The following is a 13,491-nucleotide window of genomic DNA, read 5'->3' on the forward strand; positions in this document are numbered from 1 at the left end:
CTCCTTATTATTCACAAGTTTTTCTAACTCCTGTTTGTCCTGCAGCAGAGAACAGTTGCGTCCATCGCGGGTCATGGTTTTTGCTTTTCTCAGCTGGATAGACATACTAGATGTGGCCATGTGCATTTCAGTGACAAACTGAGCAAAGAAGATGTAGTTTGTGTCTCTTGCACAACGATTGTCAATAGAGAATAGCCTCGTGTTAAAGTACCTGCTGGGGGAAACATGTTTTGCTCTGTCAGGCTCATCAAAGGTATTTTTGCCATCATTTTTGCAAGTTAATTTCAATACAGGTATTATTATAATAAAGTGAATTCATTAAAAACAAAGTTAATCTAAAAACATTATTATAAAAAAGTAAATTCATTAAAAACAAGTTAATTCAATTTGAATAAAATATATAAATAATTTCATAATAAGTAATAAATAAATATATATATAATATACAAATAAATAAATCATTAAACATAAGTTATTTAAATAATACATTATAATACAAATCACTAAAAAAAAAAAATTCATTTGAATAAATACATAAAATTAATACCAAAAAAAATTCATTCCGGGAGGCATCCAATGTACTGTAGAAAACAAACATAAGACAAAATAGCTTCGTTAGCTGCATGATGATCACATCAATCAAGTTAACAGTATGATGTACAACAGGGGTGCCCAAACTCAGTCCTGGAGGGCCAGTGTCCTGTAGAGTTTAGACAATTAGACACACCTGAACCAGCTAATCAAGCTCTTGCTAGGCATACTAGAAACTTCCCAGCAGGTGTGTTGAGGCCAGTTGGAGCTACACTCTGCAGGACACCGGCCCTCCAGGACCTCTAAACCCAACGTGTACAAAACACTAGATTTGAATAAAAACATGTTTTGGCTCATTTATAAGCCCTTTTAACTAGTGAGGATCAGTACGATGTTCTCACTAGTTGGTTGTCATGATATTTCCCTATATAAGTGAGAACATTTGGTCCTCACAAACAATTACAATCAAACCTGTATACACACACACAGGAAGGGAGAACGGGAGGGAGAGAAAGTTTACCCTCTGGCAGCCATATCACCCTGCAGCCCAAGACTGGTTGCCCACTGAAGCTAAGCAGGGTTGAGCCTGGTCAGTACCTGGATGGGAGACCTCCTGGGAAAACTAGGTTGCTGCTGGAAGAGGTGTTAGTGAGGCCAGCAGGGGGTGCTCACCCTGTGGTCTGTGTGGGTCCTAACGCCCCAGTGTAGTGATGGGGACACTATACTGTCAACAAGCACCGTCCTTCGGATGAGACGTTAAACTGAGGTCCTGACTCTCTGTGGTCATTAAAAATCCCAGGGTGTCTTTCGAAAAGAGTAGATGTGTGACCTCGGCATCCTGGCCAAATTTGCCCATTGGCCTCTGATCATCATGGCCTCCTAACCATCCCCCTATCTGCTGATTGGCTTCATCAATCTGTCTCCTCTCCACCAGTAAGATGGTGTGTGGTGGGCGTTCTGGCGCACTATGGCTGCCGTCGCATCAACCAGGTGGATGCTGCACACTGGTGGTGGATGAGGAGATACCCCCTCACAATGTAAAGCGCTTTGAGTGCCTAGAAAAGCGCTATATAAATGTAATGAATTTTTATTATTATTGCCTTGGCAACGTCATCTGATTGGACTGCTGCCAAGTTTAAGACCACTGACCCACTGACCAGTCTGCAACAACAACAACCTATTTTCTGAGGTGAGTCACTTTTTACTTTTCTACAAACAATGATTAAAAGTTGTAACTTTACAACTACAAAATAAATTCTTCCAATTAAATAAAGTGATAGGGGCCTATATGACAGTGTCAGGACAGGCTGACAACAGAGATTGTAATGTAATAAACCCTATTCTGACAGGATTTGGTCAGAGAAGAGTTTTTCTGACTGGAAACATTTTTTTTAAAGTAATTTTTTAACTGATTTCACATAACATTAATGATTTTTAAAAGATTATGAAGAATTGAATATGAAAATTGAATATATCAATAACTTGAAAATTGAAATTGAATATCAATAACTTTCAATAAATAACTCGCATTAATGAATAAATAAATTCCTGTGCAGTTTGAAGTTTAAAAAAAAAAAACGAGGGGGACTGAGTCGTTGATTGCAATTCGCAACCTCACCGCTAGAAAATTTACACACTGCACCTTTAAAAAAAGAGAAATCATGGTCTGAAGGAGAAGGAAAAAGAAAAAGAAAAGGTATGCTGTCAGAGACTGCCCTTTTTTCACTCCCTGACAGGAAAGTAAAAAAAATCTAAATCAATTACATGAATTATTAAATAAATTCTTGTGAAGTATGAAATAAAAAAGATAGCTCAATTGTAACTTTGCATGTACAGTACACATATTAACTGCATTATGTCCTATTTGAATCAGATTAACAAGTTTCATAATTACCCTTTCTGTGTATTTTTTTCTTAGCATCACAATGGCCACATGCAGTCCACACAGCCGTCCAGAGCCATTTAAATGTAAATGTGTTGCTACACGGTAGCCTATGAAAAGTGTGGAGAGAAAATTGAAGCAGAGCAACACAAGTTAACAGCCTTCAGTGTTGTTACAGATGGCAGTAACACTTACATGTCATCTAAGAATGGTGAGTATCGCAGGAACAACTGTGACCCATTGAGTAAACCACTGTAAAATCAACAGAACAACAAAAGAATCAATCGCTGGAAAACACCAAAGAGTGCAAAGTTTTCACAGTCCATCATAATTGCTGCTTGTCACTAAGATCTTAGGATAAAAGCCAAACGTTGTGGCCTCAACAGACATTTATCAAAAACGGTACTATATTAACCTTAGCTAAAACTTTGGTCACGATTAACAGCTCTAAATGGGCAGTGCAAAAGTTCAAAAATTCAATGGTACAACACAGATCAGACAAGGCCACTGCAACTTTAGCAATTTTGATTGCCTTGAAAACTTTTTGGACTATTTCTTTACAATTTTTAAATGATTGTGACGCTACAATAATGTGCAGCTAAAAATAAATGAGTATTTCTGAATATACTTATATATTTGATGAAAAACAACAAAACAACATTTAGTACAGTATTGTGCAAAATACCTGCGCATAATTACAATTAATTGCAATTGCAAAATTAATGTTTGGAAAAGGAAATATCAGTCATCAAGTTCTGCACAATACTGTTCATTCAATAATATAACAGATTTGTAATATACATCAAAATCACTTCAAATTACAGTAAACTATGACTTAAGAATACACTAATTATTTAAAGGGGTCATGAAAAACTGTTTTATTCAGAACAAGATACCAATCTGACTAACATGATTATGATGTAACAGATGACAAAAACGGCATCAACTTATTAAATGCATTTTTGGCCCTTCACTTGGTGTGTCTGTGAACTCACAGATGAGAGAAAACAGGATTACTGGACTACAAATAATATTACCTTTCAAAGGATCCTAAAGAGTTCAGACTTTGTATGAAAAGATGTTAATCATAGCAGTGGGCATTTACATTGAAGTCTTTAAGGAGACACGTCCCTTTAATTGGAGTATTTAAATCAGAGGATCATTTAAAAATGCAGTTCATGAACCCTCTAAACTTTTGATACACGTACTGATAATTGATTGCTTGATTTATACATTTTTCAGGGGATTGATTGATTTCCTAGTTTATTTTTCATTTGGTACACCATAGGTGAGACCCCGGAATTCGAAGGAGGGGTCAGCTATGGGGTGAAAAACCATACCATATCAAGCAAGTATGGAAAGCCAAGCATTTTTGTGAAATTAGCCACCAGCAAATTTAAAACCGCCCCACTGAGCCTGACTGAAGACCAGGAAAGAAGAGCCAAAGAGATCCTCGTTCCACATTCCCCTCTGGTCTCAGTGGACAAAGTGAAGCCTTCGGAAGAAGGGCATGTCAGTCTCCTGGGAGAGATAGAGGAAAGTAAGTACATTTAACAGAGGCACGTGTAATGCAGTGCAGTGACTTGGTTAAAAGAGTTCATTCTCATGAACCAATGCAAATTTAACAAACCTTAAAAAAAACTGTTGTATGTTTACAAATCGCTCTTGTGACTTTGTCATAGAGCACTATGCACCAGTCTTAATCTGCTTAAAGTCAAACACACCTTAAAGGAATAGTTCACCCAAAATTGTCATCATTTACTCACCCTCAAGTTGTTCCAAACCTGTATAAAACTCTTTGCTCTGCTGAACACAAAAGTTGTTATATGTAAGAATGTTTGTAATCAAGCAGTTTTAGGTCACCACTGACTTCCATATTATGAAAAATTAACAAAAAAAAATGTGCGCATTCTAAGTAATACCAATCAAACTGCAGTTGGGTTGTTTTGATTAAGTAATAATAACTTCAAATACAGGTAATTTATTAGTTTATTGAAAGTATGTTTGTTTACATATTAAAAGTATGTTTTATAGCAAAAGCAGATAACTCCACATTTCATGTTTTAGTTTAAAAAAAAACACTTGTTTAATCTTTGTAATCGCCTTTGTGATCATAAACTGTATGGATGTGATTACACGCAATACACAGAGCTTTTCCCTCATCAGTGTAACGCGCTGTTTTTGCAAGCTTCCGAGAAAACATTTCAGCTTTTATTTTCCTTTTTCGCCCTGAAGAAGATATCACAGATTCATCAAGTTCGTCGAAATGATCCTCGATCACTTTTAGTCAGCTCTGACGAAACTCCTCTCAGCTAGCACGTTTTTTCAAAGTGAAAGTAGCCTTGTCACCTGACCTGAATACAGCGTGCTGATTCGCTAAAATGGACTTATCGGCTTCTGTTCAAAAACAACGAGGGCGCTTGTCGGCTTCTGCAGTAAAACTTGAACTCGTGATGCCTTGAAAGTGGACAAAACCAGCTTTTTTGACATAACGTGTTTAGGGTTCAAATCGCACTATATTTCTTTTAGTGGCGTTTATTGTTTTTTGCAAATAAACTCCACATAAATAAATACATAAATACACACACACACATTATATATTTATATATATATATATATATACAGTGGGGGAAAAAAGTATTTAGTCAGCCACCAATTGTGCAAGTTCTCCCACTTAAAAAGATGAGAGAGGCCTGTAATTTTCATCATAGGTATACCTCAACTATGAGAGACAAAATGAGAAAAAAAATTCCCAAAAAGACTCATGGCTGTATTAGATCAAAAGGGTGCTTCTACTAAATACTGAGCAAAGGGTCTGAATACTTAGGACCATGTGATATTTCAGTTTTTCTTTTTTAATAAATCTGCAAAAATGTCAACAATTCTGTGTTTTTCTGTCAATATGGGGTGCTGGGTGTACATTAATGAGGAAAAAAATTAACTTAAATGATTTTAGCAAATGGCTGCAATATAACAAAGAGTGAAAAATTTAAGGGGGTCTGAATACTTTCCGTACCCACTGTATATATATGTATACACATAAATTAATGGTGCCCCAGAACTGTCAGGTTACAAACATTCTTACAAACATCTTCCTTCGGATTTAGAAGAGCAAAGAAAATCATACAGGTTTGGAACAACTTGAGGGTGAGTAAATGACGACAATATTCATTTTGGGTTGAACTATCCTTTTTGGGATATTGTAAATCTGCAGAATATAGCATAAAAGACATGTGGGCAACCTTCATGCTTTGTGGTGGGAGCATGTTGGAGTACTGTACTGTAACAGAACGCCAATAATGTTACCTCTGGTATGTGATTTGTAGTTGCAGGAGGTGAGGATGGCGCAGGTGCAGTTCGGTAAAGTGCCCGTCCTGGACTTCAAGTTAAACTGCAAATCAACAGCAGTTGAGGTTTCTCTTTGGCGAGATGAGGCTCTTATCGAGCTGTTAAATGGAGACACAGTGGAGCTGACCCACCTCTGCCCAAACACTAAACAGAATGGAAGAATTCAATTCAATTCTTCCACACACACCACTGTAAAGGTACACCATGTAATGCATAATATTATTTCTTTAAATCAGTCTCTCTCAAACTGGAGCCCCTCCCATCACTACACACATCTGCCATATTAGTAACATAAGGCAACACAACTTGCTTATAAATCTGCCTTTTGTTTTTTGACCGTGTGGGGACATCTGTTTGGTCCGGATGAGGAAAATGGCTTATAAATCATGATCTTTCTTGAAAATCTAAGGAAGCTTTTTGTGATGGGTAGGTTTAAGGTTAGGGGAGAGAATATACAGTTTGTACATTATACAAATCATTACATATATGGAAAGCCCCCATAATGATAGGAATCCCAGTGTGTGTATGGGGGGGCTCATTGAGGAGAGGGTGGAGGTGGTCGGAGTCTCTTCCGGAATGGGCGTGATCGTGCTTCTGGGGGTGGATTACGAGGAGTACGTTGTCCCAGACTCAATGTGTTCAGGAGACATTGAGGACCTTGTGGAACAGCTGCCACTGAAGATGAAAATAAAACATATTAACAACCGGGTGCTAAGCATCGAAGAATAGAATTTAAAAAGAAAGTTCTGTGTTAAATGATATAGGTTAAGGGAGTAGTTTCCCAATTATTAAAATATTATTTGTTCAGCTGTTTAGTTTGTGTGCTTGTATAATATAGTTAATTGATTAATTGGTTTGTTTGTTTATATGTAAATGTTTTTCAATTGGTTTCCAATAGTTCTGCTGTTTACTTTGTATTTCTCAGAATTTTAGTTTTTTTTCTTCTTCTCATATTTGGTTCAATTAAAGTCATTCGATAATTCTCAGTTATGTCCGTTTTGATGCTTTTCACACATGCACGCCAGACACAGCCTAGGCTCTATATATTACTGACAGTCCAACATTCTCATATGATAATTATTTACATTTTCATCACAATAGTATATTAAGTTACAGAGCTTAGCAGGTTTAACAACATTTGTATGACAAAAAAAGGACTCTGGACATTTAAATAAAAAAGCAGTACACAAAACATGTATAACGTAAAACATTTTCAATCAATATTTAACATCAAATGTATAAGTGTCGAGTGTTTTATAAATAGATTGCCAATTAAGTCTAGGATACTGTGATTAACACCACGGCAAATTAACAAATATGAATGGATGTTTGAAACATTTTAATACTGTTCTATATGATGCCAAAAAGATTTGCATGCACGAGGTAAGATTTGTGAAAATGTACACAAGGTTGCAAGCCTAAATTCATTTTGCAAACGCAAGAGAAGACTTATACAGATGGAAATTGTGTTTCAAGTACACAAAAAAAAGATTTGCAGCATTATATAGGTTAATGAAGTAGTTTCCCAATTATTAAAATATGATTTGTTCAGCTGTTTAGTTTGTGTGCTTGTATAATATAGTTAATTGATTTGTTTGTTTATATGTAAATGTTTTTCAATTGGTTTCCAATAGGTCTGCTGTTTACTTTGTATTTCTCAGAATTTGTTTTTTTCTTCTTCTCATATTTGGTTCAATTAAAGTCATTCGATAATTCTCAGTTATGTCCGTTTTGATGCTTTTCACACATGCACGCCAGACACAGCCTAGGCTCTATATATTACTGACAGTACAACATTCTCATATGATAATTATTTACATTTTCATCACAATAGTATATTAAGTTACAGAGCTTAGCAGGTTTAACAACATTTGTATGACAAAAAAAGGACTCTGGACATTTAAATATAAAAGCAGTACACAAAACATGTATAACGTAAAACATTTTCAATCAATATTTAACATCAAATGTATAAGTGTCGAGTGTTTTATAAATAGATTGCCAATTAAGTCTAGGATACTGTGATTAACACCACGGCAAATTAACAAATATGAATGGATGTTTGAAACATTTTAATACTGTTCTATATGATGCCAAAAAGATTTGCATGCACGAGGTAAGATTTGTGAAAATGTACACAAGGTTGCAAGCCTAAATTCATTTTGCAAACGCAAGAGAAGACTTATACAGATGGAAATTGTGTTTCAAGTACACAAAAAAAAGATTTGCAGCATTTTACTGTTTTTCATAAGTGCAATTCATGTATTATGAAACCGCAGCTTCATGTTAACGCAAAATAAACATGATCTGTAACGTATTCATTTGACCTTTTTTTTCCTGCAGTTTCACAATACATGAAAAACACTTGCAAAAGTTTTTTTTCCCCCTCACACTTGAACGCGATATTACGGAGCCCGGGAAGTCACCTGTAGGAGAAAAAAAACAATCCGGTTTTGCAATCCGTCCCCTCAGTTTATAAACCGTACTCACAAATTCTTAAACTGTTCCCTCGTTTTAACAAATCGTGCCCACGGATTAATAAACCGTACTCACGAATTCTTAAACTGTTCCCTCGGTTTAACAAATCGTGCCCACGGATTAATAAACCATACTCACAAATTCTTAAACTGTTCCCTCAGTTTAACAAATTGTGCCCACGGATTAATAAACCGTACTCACGAATTCTTAAACTGTTCCCTCGGTTTAACAAATCGTGCCCACGGATTAATAAACCGTACTCACGAATTCTTAAACTGTTCCCTCGGTTTAACAAATCGTGCCCACGGATTAATAAACCGTACTCACGAATTCTTAAACTGTTCCCTCGGTTTAACAAATCGTGCCCACGGATTAATAAACCGTACTCACGAATTCTTAAACTGTTCCCTCGGTTTAACAAATCGTGCCCACGGATTAATAAACCGTACTCACGAATTCTTAAACTGTTCCCTCGGTTTAACAAATCGTGCCCACGGATTAATAAACCGTACTCACGAATTCTTAAACTGTTCCCTCGGTTTAACAAATCGTGCCCACGGATTAATAAACCGTACTCACGAATTCTTAAACTGTTCCCTCGGTTTAACAAATCGTGCCCACGGATTAATAAACCGAAAAATTAATAAACAAATTCATAATCCGTGCGCACGCTTTCGCAATCCGTTCCCTCGGGTTTGTAAACTGTACTCGCGGATTAAATAAATAGCAAAACACTAAGTAAATAGCTTAGTTATAATTTATGTAATTTTTTTTATTGGCATGCTTCTATCCCAAGCGACAATACAGGTGAGAATGAGCCATAGACACTTATTTATACGCAGCCGCAGGTTTCCTCTGCAGGAGAAAAGATTTGTCGACTCATTTGTCACCGCCAGGACAACCGGATGCAGGGCATGCCAAAGGAGTTAGCGATGCTAGATCTCGATTGCCGTAATGGGTCCCCAACTCCATTTGGAATGACCGTTGACCGTCTTCTGGTCAAATACTTAAGGTAGGTACCTCCACCCATAGAATGATGGTGGAAACCAATGATAGAAAACAGAAAACATTCTAACAAGACGTCCCAATTTCCTGACAGTTCCCACCACCAGCACAGGTTGCCGCCGGATGCCATCCCGGAGCCCACTGTTGCCAGTGAGCCTTTATTCATGGGGAATACCCCCCATGCCTGTCAGCCCACATTTGGGGAGTTTGCAGGGATCAGCACGGCCGGAGTGCAGTGGCCGAGCCTCGCCCTGGGTGAACCACCTTCTTGATCATGGTGTCTCCCCTGCCAGGTAGAATATATAATTGTATATAATTTATGCTTTTTATTTTGTAATATATGTATTATTCAACACTGTTACTCTCCCAACTTAATTGTAGTCTGCTGAATTGGCAAGTAAATAACAACTAAGGCAAGGGCACTAAACGTTCATTAGTTTGCCAACAGAGTTTAATTTAATACATTTCAGAATACAGCCTGGTGTCATACACCTGCAAGAGTACCTTAATGTGGCACTACTGGATGTTTAGAAAATTAAGACAACACCAATTATGGTGCTAAATACAGACAACGCCACCCTGGAAATCGGGCTGGGGACCCACACGTACATCAAGCACACAATAGTTTTTTAACATCTTTAACTGTTATGCTTTGCCTGTAATGCCTTTCTTTACTACAAATAGAGTTTGGTATTTGTGATATTAGCAATATGAATCTCTGGCATTTTTTTTGGAGTGTAAATACATCCACTATCCGAGTCATTATTCAATGATTATTCTATCATCCATCATTTCAGGGTTGGACCGGTCTTTCCAACCGCCCGTCTTAGTGAATTTCAAAACCAATTTATTCCGTTGGACCATTGGATTTATTTGGTCACATATTTTACCTGTCAATACATCTTGTCTCTATACTGGACTGCCTGACATCCATATTTAACTGTGTGTCATAAAATATATCACAACCTCAGTTTTTCGCTTAGGATCTCCCTCTATTGCGTGGGCTAAAATAACACTATATTGAGACTGGAGAGCGCATTTCAAAGCTCCTCAGATCATCTAATTTGGTGGAGTAATAGAAATGATCATTCTAAGGAAATGTGATGTACACATGAGAATGTACCAATAATGTTTTTTTTAATGTGCATGCTTTTGTGCGATTACAAATAAACAGAAATAGACACAAATTAATAAGTATGTGTGTCCTCTTTCTTTTGAGAAATACCAGTAAATACCACTTTATTTCTGCATGATTAAAGAGCAGTCCTGGCACAAATGAATTATCATTGTATCATTGTTTTTATTGTAGAACTGTGGTAAAACATTGTTGCTTGGGTTTTAATTCTATAAGTAAAAAACCCCCCTAAAAATTCAAACAATTTATGTTCGTTTTGCAATCTTGCTAGTTTCCAATGTGAGAAAACGTCTTGTTGGTGAGATGATGAGGTTGCGTGCCGTTATTCCAGAGAGGCGTGTTGAGGACATTTTGATTAAGCACAGGTCCGACAGTGGAAACACAGCCTGATTTTGGGCTTGGTGCTACTGGTCCAAGGCTATTTGTCCCGCCAAACCGTTGAAAGCACTGGCTCGCACTGGCCTGCCAGTGGAGAAGCAGATCATGGATCTGTTGACCTGGCCTACTCATCCAGCCAGTCCAGGTCCAGGCCAAGGAAAGACTTTCTTATTACTCCAGAGTAAAATTTTAATTGTGTGTCGATGCTGATGTCCTGCAGCGCCTTGAAGAGGATGACATTCTTGTCCTCTCCGTTTACCTTCATCACACAGTGAAGGGGCTCCAGGTTGGGCCTCTTAGAACAACATTTAATTCTTCGGCCAACTGTGTCTCTGTGGCAATCGCAGCCAGTCTTTGCATCAATGCACAGGTCTCTCTGTCCAGCTTTGAAGAAGAAGAGGTACCTGGCCTGGTCATGAAGTCCCTCCATCATGGCCATCCCTTCGGCTGCTCTGATTACCTTTCCATGGTAATCGCACACAATGTCGCCTTTAGAAAACGGTCGGGTTGTAACCACCCCTATAATCAAGAGAACATTACATTTTAAGATCAAAAGGACAACTGAATACACAATGCATGTACAGGCTATTCAGTATTTGTGACTCTGGAGCACAAAAGCAGTCTTAAGTAGCACGGGTATATTTGTAGCAATAGCCAATAATATATTGTATGGGTCAAAATAAAAAAAAAATATTTTATGCCAAAAATCATTAGGATATCAAGTAAAGATCATGTTCAATGAAGGTATTTTATAAATTTCCTACCGTAAATGTCAAACGTTATTTTTTGATTAGTAATATGCACTCCTAAGGACTTAATTTGGACAACTTTAAAGGCAGATTTAAAGATTCCAGATTTTCAAATAGTTGTATCATAGCCAAATATTGTCCTATCATAACAAACCATACTAAAAAGTATAAATCTCAATTAAAAAAAATTGACCCTTATGGCAGGTTTTGTGGTCCAGGGTCACTTTTTAGTTCTTGGTGCAGCTAACGGTGGCTGAAATGTATATTTAAGTGATGGTATTTTCTCCCCTTACAAGGAAAATTAAAAGGTTTCTTACCTAGACCCTCCTCAGCTCCAAAGTCCTTGACGGCCAGGCCTGTCCAGGCCTGCTCAGACACACATTTGATTATAACCTCATCTGCCTCAATGGTGCCTGTGGGCGCTTTTTTCGATTTTTTTCTGGCTTTGGATAGTTGGCCTTCCACCCCTCCTGTGCAATCAGCCTTGCCACCTTTGAGGCAGAAGGCTTGTGATGTGTGAATTGTGCTGAAAGAAAGAATGAAATAATTTTACTCACGCAATTCACTTGTCACAATGAATGAATGGCCGATTTTGTGTCGAGTTAATGAGTTTCAGTGCTGTATTAATGCATTGGAGTCTCACACAGCAGATATTCCTCTCTCTGGGTATACTGGGTGGCTCTCCACCTGTCGTAAAAGACACGGTCTTTAGGAAACCCTGAATTGACCCGCCGCTTTTTGGTCGGTGGCTGGCCCTCTAACGAAACCGGAAACCTGGCCAGAAAGGCAGAGAAGTCTTTCCGCGAAGCGTGTTGCTCCTTGCTGGTTCCAGCAGTACTCAGTTCAGCCAAGGAGGTGTCATCATCCGAAGAAGTGCTGTGTAAGTGAGAAAAACAGTGTTTAAAATACAAGAAAAATTAGCTAATCAGCTGTAGAAATTTTTGGTGGTGTATTATTTGCTTGTTGAATGAAGAGACCTACCCCTTCAAGGAGTCCAGCAGCATAGCTGCATCCACAATATCCTGAGACTGTGGCCTTCTGTCCGCACTAGTTCTATGGGCCAGGTAATGATTCACGGCCTTATGTTGGTGCGCTGGGAGCTTTTCTGCAGCTTTCTCAACGGCCCTCCGTACATCATAACTCCTGAAAGGGGTCAGCTTATACCTGCAGTGAGAAAACGTGACATAAAATGTTGACTGTGACTGACCAGCCAAAATAAAGTGTATCCATTTACACAAGTGCACATGGGTCTCTATTGGTACCTACATTTCATGGAGGCGAGTCATGTCTTGTGAGACACTGTGAACAGCCTCGCCGGACGTGGAAGTAAAAAAACTTTGGCAGAATTTTTTGAGCCCAATGTTCTTAGGCCTGATCTCCTTGTAGTACAGCTGAAAGCACTATGGAATAACACTAAAGAGTTACTGAATGTAAACACTGGTGGGTATGCAATATGCTCTTTAAATCATACTAAAACTTACAGCTTCCTCATCTTGTGTCAAGGCGATTTGCATACTTGCCGTTTTCTCCTTCCTTACGCCGATCACCACCCTGCCACCTTGTGCAATCCTATCTACCCAGTCTGCATCCTGCAACATTGGAAAGGTTTAATTTACTATTGCATACGTGTTCAAACACTACATCATATCATGAGTACAAACTCATTGAAATACATGAACTTACTGTCAAGCCTTCCACAGCTCCTGGACTCTGCATGTGACGGAAGACCAAGAGCGCCTCACAGTAATAGCGGTACAGCTTCTTCTCTGTATTTGAGACCACTTTGCCCATAAGCAGATTCTCATGGATCCTGAGGAAGTTTGGCTTTACCACTCTCAAAATCTTCTGGCAATCTTTAATGCAGGGAGTGCCATCAGGTCTGTGTTTGGATTAAACATAACAAACAAGACTGGTTATTAACCACTTTTTGAGCATAGACCTGTGTTAGAAAACACTCTCTGTCTCTCTGTTGAGTCCAGACATGT

General features: G+C 38.1%; 1 long non-coding RNA gene and 1 pseudogene across 1 annotated transcript; both read right to left on the reverse strand.

Annotated features, from left to right (window-relative positions):
* Window positions 1-3,678: 3,678 nt before the first annotated feature.
* Window positions 3,679-10,145, reverse strand: LOC107570580 (uncharacterized). Its single transcript, XR_001607053.1, has 3 exons — window positions 10,135-10,145; window positions 5,720-5,905; window positions 3,679-3,934 (listed from the first exon to the last, which is right to left on the reverse strand). It is a non-coding gene; the product is annotated as an uncharacterized lncRNA (long non-coding RNA).
* Window positions 10,146-10,502: 357 nt separating this feature from the next.
* LOC107570571 (uncharacterized) overlaps window positions 10,503-13,491 on the reverse strand; it is a 4,329-nt pseudogene continuing 1,340 nt past the window's right edge.

Source organism: Sinocyclocheilus grahami, unplaced genomic scaffold (assembly GCF_001515645.1).
Source record: "Sinocyclocheilus grahami isolate Dianchi unplaced genomic scaffold, SAMN03320097.WGS_v1.1 scaffold1479.1, whole genome shotgun sequence".
Classification (NCBI taxonomy): Eukaryota; Metazoa; Chordata; class Actinopteri; order Cypriniformes; family Cyprinidae; genus Sinocyclocheilus; species Sinocyclocheilus grahami.